The following is a 7,281-nucleotide window of genomic DNA, read 5'->3' on the forward strand; positions in this document are numbered from 1 at the left end:
TCACTGTTACCCACCACTGTTGTTATTCATACTGATGTTCTTCAATGTCTAAGTCAGATTTTTATCTTTATTTTCTTTAGAGGGCAACTAGCACGCCCAGCTTTGCTACATTTGGGAAATCAGCGGGGGGAATGATCATACCCCCCCCCAAAAGAAAAGGTACTCAAATGTAATAGGAATTATATGGGTTGTCCCTGAACTCAGAATTGGAGAGGACTATTTTTTTTCTTTCACCAAATCTGATGACTGAAATCAAAATGGGTTTCAATCACAACCACTGTCTCTCAAATATTTTCTATTTTGCAAGTACATTTATTTGCTTTTTAAAAAGTACAGTCACTAACATTAATCTCATTTAGGTTTTAAGAGATTTTTTTTTAAAGTGGGAGTTGCAAAGAAGAGAAATACTAAATTCTATTTTTTGATGAAACGAATATTTGCATTAACCAGTCTCAGCCTCCCAAATAATATGCTAGAGGCTGAGATAGTTCTCCTTCCCAAATTTCTATTTTTGCCCATTTTGTGACTATTTGTGACTACATCTGGCAGTTTGATTTGATAAAAGGAAAAACACGAATCGGTTTTTGAAACGAGTGACTATAAACCTGCTTATGTTTATACATCTGTGCATACATACATGTATAGTGTTAGCTTCATCATTATCTCATATTTAAAAAACGTCCCCTTACTAAGGGAGCTTTTCTTGTTTAGGCCAAGCCCAGGAAAACAAAAATAAAGTGCAAAATAAGAAATGCCGTCCTTTGACTCCGTGACGTAACATGAGCTCTGTGGGAACAAGGGAGCATTCCTTTATACTGGGATGCAATCTGAGCTCTGTGGCTTTGAAAACTCTCAAGTCCCCCACAAAACTCTTTCCTCCCTCTTCCCTCCAACACCCCCCCCCCCTTGACTAATTGATATACTCTCATCAGCCTTTCTCCCGAAATTCTCACCTCACATTCCTTTCTGGGACAGAGTAGGTAGAACCCCTCACAGGAACATGGGCACCGTCACAGTCACACCCTGACCGTGCCCAGGTGCCGGCTAAGTTCAACAAGTGTCAGTTGCGCTTCCATGTCTGCAGATTGTTCTTTCTGGAGGCCAAAGGACCCAGTGGATGGCAGAGGTGGCAGACAGGCCTTACTCAGCCCCTGCTTGAGGCTGTCAGTGCGCCCCCGGGCTCGGTGGAGGCACAGATGCACACACACCTCCTATCACAAAAACATGTGGAAGAATAAAACTTTCCCTCCATCAGATGGCTATTAAGGGCAACGAAATAAAAGACGGTGAGGTCAGAATGATTTCTTAATTGCCTTTCACACCTGGTTTAGAGTGTCCACAGCTGCAGGGAGATGAAAGGAATGATTGATCCTGGCCAAGAGAATAGGTAGGGTAGGCCTGGGAAGGCTGGAGAGTCAGGCACGCTGAGGTGGAGTGAAAAGCAGAATTCACTTTTGGTAGAATTAATTTCTCGCCTGCATGTGAAAAAGAGGGAGGAAGGTGGCTCGGAGGCAGCTCTCATTCTCCAGTGCTGACTGCAAATCCCCCCACTTCCCCACCCCCTTACCCCCCACTTCCCCACCCCACCCTCACTGTAAACAGCCCAGAGAGATTTTTCCAGAGTCAACCGGGCTTCCCTGTGCCCAGGCACAACGCCGGGAAGAGTTTCCCAAGTTTTCTCCCTTCGACGGGAGGGGACCCCAAAAGAAATGAAATATTCGACAACTTGGCGCATTGTTTTGTGACTTGAAGCTCCGGAATCAGGCTGTGAAGTATCAGTGCTCTGTTTTAGTCTAATGCTACTTCTGTCTTTTATCCTTTTTAATTAGAAGGCAAATTCTCAGACCGCCAGGCCTAATCCCTCCACAGTGGAACAAAGCCCAGTAAAGCCTTTGAACACTGTTCAGCCGGGCAGCACAAACCCTAGTAACTGTTGGCTGTTGGGGCAGGATTCTGACCCCGGCTCAGCCATTCTCCTGCAGCCCCTGATGCTCCCTGCCCTTCAGCACCCTATCTGTTGTTCTTCTGTTTAGCCTGAAAAGACAAAAGGGGAGACAATGTGGGAAACTTAGAGGATTGGCTAGGTAGGATGCGGGGAGCTGGTGATGGATAGGGCCAAGAAAATGGACTTTCACGGGAATGGACACAGTGGGGAGAATTGGATCACCAGATTAGGTCTTTAGGTTCAAGAAATTTCTTCATCCCTCACTAAATCTTTTCAGGGACAATGCCACTTTTAAACAATTGTTGCATTTCCAATTACTCCAGGAGTGTTCAAACAAATGCCCCAAACCCTCCATGAAAAGTTTGCTCATATTTGAAACTCGCCAGATGAAAATCAATAAAACAAACACCCCACATTGGTGGCAGGCACTTACATCTCCAAATTATTTACACTTGTAATAATATTTGAGTCAAGAGCATGATGTGAGAGCGCTCAAGCAAAACACGCAATGAGACAGAAACGTGAATTTTTCAAAGCTAATGGGGAACAATCATGAATCAAAAAGCCAAATTCCAAGTACGCAAATATGAAAAAGGATTGTTTGTCTCGCCTCCTTGGGCTCACTGAATTATCGAGCAAGGAAACAACAGATGCTGCTACTTTGCCACAAACTCTTCCAAACTGTTCTTCGAAGGTGCTACGAATGTGTAGAATTACTGTCGGGTGCCAGGGTGTTGTACTAGGGTTTCTAAAGAAGAAATTCTCTCTCTCTCTCTCTCTCTCTCTCTCTCTCTCTCTCTCTCTCTCTTGATTTTTGGTCTTCTTTTCCTTTGAGATAATAAATGTTTTTATTTTCAATATCAAAAATAAGTGTTTTTTTTTTTGTTAAAACTGTCATTTGAACAAAATGACAGAAAAAAAAAAACCCAAGGCACAATCTATTGGGAAACCCATCTTAACCTCACTCCTCTATGTGTGTTTACATATACATATAACATATGTGTGCAAATATATATATATATATACACACATATGTACTAGATATTTCAGGGACTGAACCAAACAAAAAAGAGAAAGCTTTCACTAGAGACATGATATCAGCCCCTTAGATTCCTAAATATAGCAGGTTTTTACCAAATCACTTTCATTTTTCCCCTTTCTTGTGGTTGCTGAAAAGCACAATGATTGGCCCAATCATTTTGGTTGTCTTTGTAACGAGATATAAAATGTGTTATTTACCTGGCTTTGGGTGATGAAGAGGCTGATTTTAATTACAGGAAAGAATTATTTAGGAGTTTAGATCAATGCTATGCAGTGAATGTGTACATTTTATCATTCCCTCTTAGACTCAAAGTTTGGGCTAAGATGCATTAAGGGAGCCTTATTCTTTAGAAGGCTTCATGGCACAGATGTGTTGAGTTTTCTATTTAATAAAATACGATTTGGAATTTTTAAGTATGAGTTTTACATTGATTTCTCTCACATTTATTTTGAGAACATAAGCTTATCTTTTTTAAAAGGGCAGCAACATATGTCATTATACATCATTCCTATGTCTTATCATTATTCAAACGACAAAACCCACTATCTTTCTTAACATTCTCTCTCTTTGCACTTCCTAAGCAAATCCTTTCTCCAGGTCCAACAGTGGCAAAGAAGTGAAACACACAAAGATTGTAAAATACAATGACAAATAGTATTCTATACAGAAGATGCAGGATTGTTGGCAGTCTTCTGTCGGCCTACTTTTAGGTTTGTCTTTACCTTTGCTATCTTCAAAAAGTATTTTACAAATATAGCAACCTACCTTGGGGCTCTTTCAACAACCTGCATTTCCTTATTTTATTTCCTTTGTTCTAATTGAAAACTATCTGAAAATTAGGAAACACTATTTCAGGTCACATATTTACTCCCAGCTCTGATTAAAATTGCAAATAAAAATATATTTAAATTTTGAAAAAACACTCTTTGTCAAGACAAGTTCTTGGGAGCCAGGAGATGGCTCAAACAGCTGGAGCACATCCTTTGTATGGGGGGTGCTGGGTTTCATCTTTAGCACCTCATGGTCCCCCAATTCCTGGAGAAGAATGATCCATGGGTCTTTGAGTAGTCTGGGAGTAGGACTAGTGTGGCCCCACACCAAAATAAATGAAATAAACAGTTCTTCAAAGAGATCATCTTCATGTTTACACACATTCCACTGTCTTATGCTCTAATGGAAATGATCAATAAACATTTGTATAAAAGAGCAAATTCCTTATGCTTGTGTGAATTTTAATAATTACTGAAAATCTTTTCCTCCTTTGACATTGTTTCTTGGGGTTTTGTGCTTACATGCTGCTTTTTGCAGGTATAAGAGGCACATCTTTGGGCAACATACCATAATAGTATTTAAAATGTAGTTTCTCTTTCTTTCTTTCTTTCTTTCTTTCTTTCTTTCTTTCTTTCTTTCTTTCTTTCTTTCTTTCTTTCTTTCTTTCTTTCTTTCTTTCTTTCTTTCTTTCTTTCTTTCTTTCTTTCTTTCTTTCTTTCTTATTTCTTCCTTTCTTCTTTATTCTTTCTTTCTTTCTTCCTTTCTTCTTTATTCTTTCTTTCTTTCTTCTCTTTCTCTTCTTTCTTTCTCTTCTTTCTTTCTCTCTTCCTTCCTTCCTTCCTTCCTTTCTTTCTTTCTTTCTTTCTTTCTTTCTTTCTTTCTTTCTTTCTTTCTTTCTTTCTTTCTTTCTTTCTTTCTTTCTTTCTTTCTTTCTTTCTTTCTTTCTTTCTTTCTTTCTTCCATCCATCTTTCTTCCTCCCATCCATCTTTCTTTCTTTCTTTCTTTCTTTCTTTCTTTCTTTCTTTTTTTCTTTCTTTCTTTCTTTCTTTCTTCTTTTTTTCTTCTTTCTTTCTCTTCTTTCTCTCTTCCTTCCTTCCTTCCTTCCTTCCTTCCTTCCTTTCTTTCTCTTTCTTTCTTTCTTTCTTTCTTTCTTTCTTTCTTTCTTTCTTTCTTTCTTTCTTTCTTTCTTTCTTTCTTTCTTTCTTTCTTTTCTTTCCTTTCTTCTTTTTTCTTTCTTTCTTACTTTCTTTCTTTCTTTCTTTCTTTCTTTCTTTCCTTTCTTTCTTTCTTTCTTTCTTTCTTTCTTTCTTTCTTTCTTTCTTTCTTTCTTCATTCCTTCTTCCCTCCCTTCCTTCTTTTCTTTCTTCCATTAAACCCAGCAGTGTTCAGGGCTCACTTCTGGCTATGCACTCAGGAATCACTCATGGTGGGCATGGGGTGGGGGTACCATATGGAATGTTAGGGATCCGCTGGGTCAGTTGTGTTCGAGGCCAGCACCCTACCTGCTGTGTTACTTCTCCAGCCCCACATTTCTGAAAAGTTTCGAATATTCAGAGATAGTCCTAGACATAAGTCTAAGTGAGTGACAGCTAACCTGAATCCATTCTCCACAGTCAAAACTGGCATCTTTTGTCTTAGGGAATGGCTTCTGTGTTTGTTTTTGCTCCCAAATCACTATCATCTGCCTACTCACCTTGATGATGCATATAAATAAATTCTATTAGAATGGAATAGAAAAGAATGCAGATAAGAGGGACCAAAAACCTTTGAAATTTTTTTTTTACTTTTAAGAAGCAAAGATTTGAATAAACACCAATAATGCATCGGACCTCGTTATCCATCAGCAAAAATAAAACATGGCTATTTCCTATTTTTCCTCTTTCTTAGGATTCACGTCACTTTATTGTACACAAGAGTTGTGAGTGGATGGGTTTGCCAAAGTTAAAATATTTTCTGGGCATTCTAGTTTCTGTTATTGGTATTCATTCTCCCCATTAGAAACTCTGGTGGGTTTCTGAAGTTTTATAATATCAACGAGCACAAATTCTAAGTCTAGCAAAACAAACAGTAACCACAGCAAGAAGAAGCCAACCCTGGACTTAATTCTGTATTCTGATCCATCAGCGCCTGTATAACTTTATCATTAACCGTGTTCTCTAACGGGCCTTACCCTAGAGTGTAGAGATCAAAGAAAACATTCTTTTCTGTCTGGTACACTTTAGTCGCCCAGCCTCCCAACAGGGGATAAAAGGAACTTGCTAAACTGTTGCCGTTTTGCAACATCTGCTATAATTCCCCTAAATCCAGATTTGTCTGACACAGAGGCCTGCTCTTACCTCACTGCCATGTGACAGCAGAACACCAGTCACATCAGGCTCGAGGCTGGCAGCTTCGGGCTATGATAATATGAAGAAAACCTTTTTTTTTTTGCCTAGGGCAAAACACTTGTAACGAAGTATTATTCATCTGGCCAATTTGAATCTTCTCTCCAAAAGGTGCCCAGAAACATATGCAGGACGCCTTTGTGGAAGGCCTCAGCCGCTCGCACGCAAATGACCTGAACCGAGAGGACAAAACCTAATGTCCTGATTAATTACTGCTAAGCGGCTCTGATACACAGAAGAGAGGACGCTGGGACTAATCCCTCGCCCTGTCCTACATTCTCAAAATAGCCAAAACATTGCTGACAGTTATGAAAACAAACCTGTGCACGGTCGAAAAAAGAAAAACTTGGGCCTTATCACTCGGTGCCTTGGACTCGAGGTGCTCAAAATAGGAAAGTCCAGTCCAGGGGGCTTCTTAGGACGAGGAGATGGACCTAGAGAAAATAATCAGGGGTCTGGGCTGGGGGAACCCCAGCAGCATCTGATACTTGAATGGAAATATTTTCTGTGTCAGCTTCCAAGGCAACATGCTTTGGCGGGGGTGGTTCTTTCTTAGGTTAAAACTTGAACAACCTCCGCACAGATATGCCTTATCCCGGAGTAGGGAGATTACAGCGCTTCTTTTCCTGGGAAAATAAGAGGATGCCCATATTTCACCACAAAGTTCAGGCATTTTAGTATTTCAAAGTATTTGAGCGGGGAAGCTATTTTAATTTTATCCGTCTCTAATTATACCTACTTTTACTAATAGAGGAATGCCTGTCACTTTTGCTGATCAAGAACTGTATGGTTAAAAAAATGCAAACAGGAAAAATGCAAAACAGCAAAATTTTTCTATTTGGGGGAGGGGCATGCCTGGTAGTATTCAGACGTTATTTCTGGATCTGTGCTCTTCCTTCCTTCCTTCCTTCCTTCCTTCCTTCCTTCCTTCCTTCCTTCCTTCCTTCCTTCCTTCCTTCCCTCCCTCCTTCCTTCCTTTCTACCCTCCTTCCTTCCTTCCTGTCCCCTCCCTTCTGTCCTCCCTCCATTTCTTTCTTCTTTACTTCCTGTTTCCTCCCTCCCCTTCCTCCCTCCCTCCCTCCCTACCCTCCCTCCCTTCCTTCCTTCCTTCCTTCCTTCCTTCCTTCCTTCCTTCCTT

The sequence above is a fragment of the Suncus etruscus genome, chromosome 3, assembly GCF_024139225.1.
Source record: "Suncus etruscus isolate mSunEtr1 chromosome 3, mSunEtr1.pri.cur, whole genome shotgun sequence".
NCBI classification, from domain to species: Eukaryota; Metazoa; Chordata; class Mammalia; order Eulipotyphla; family Soricidae; genus Suncus; species Suncus etruscus.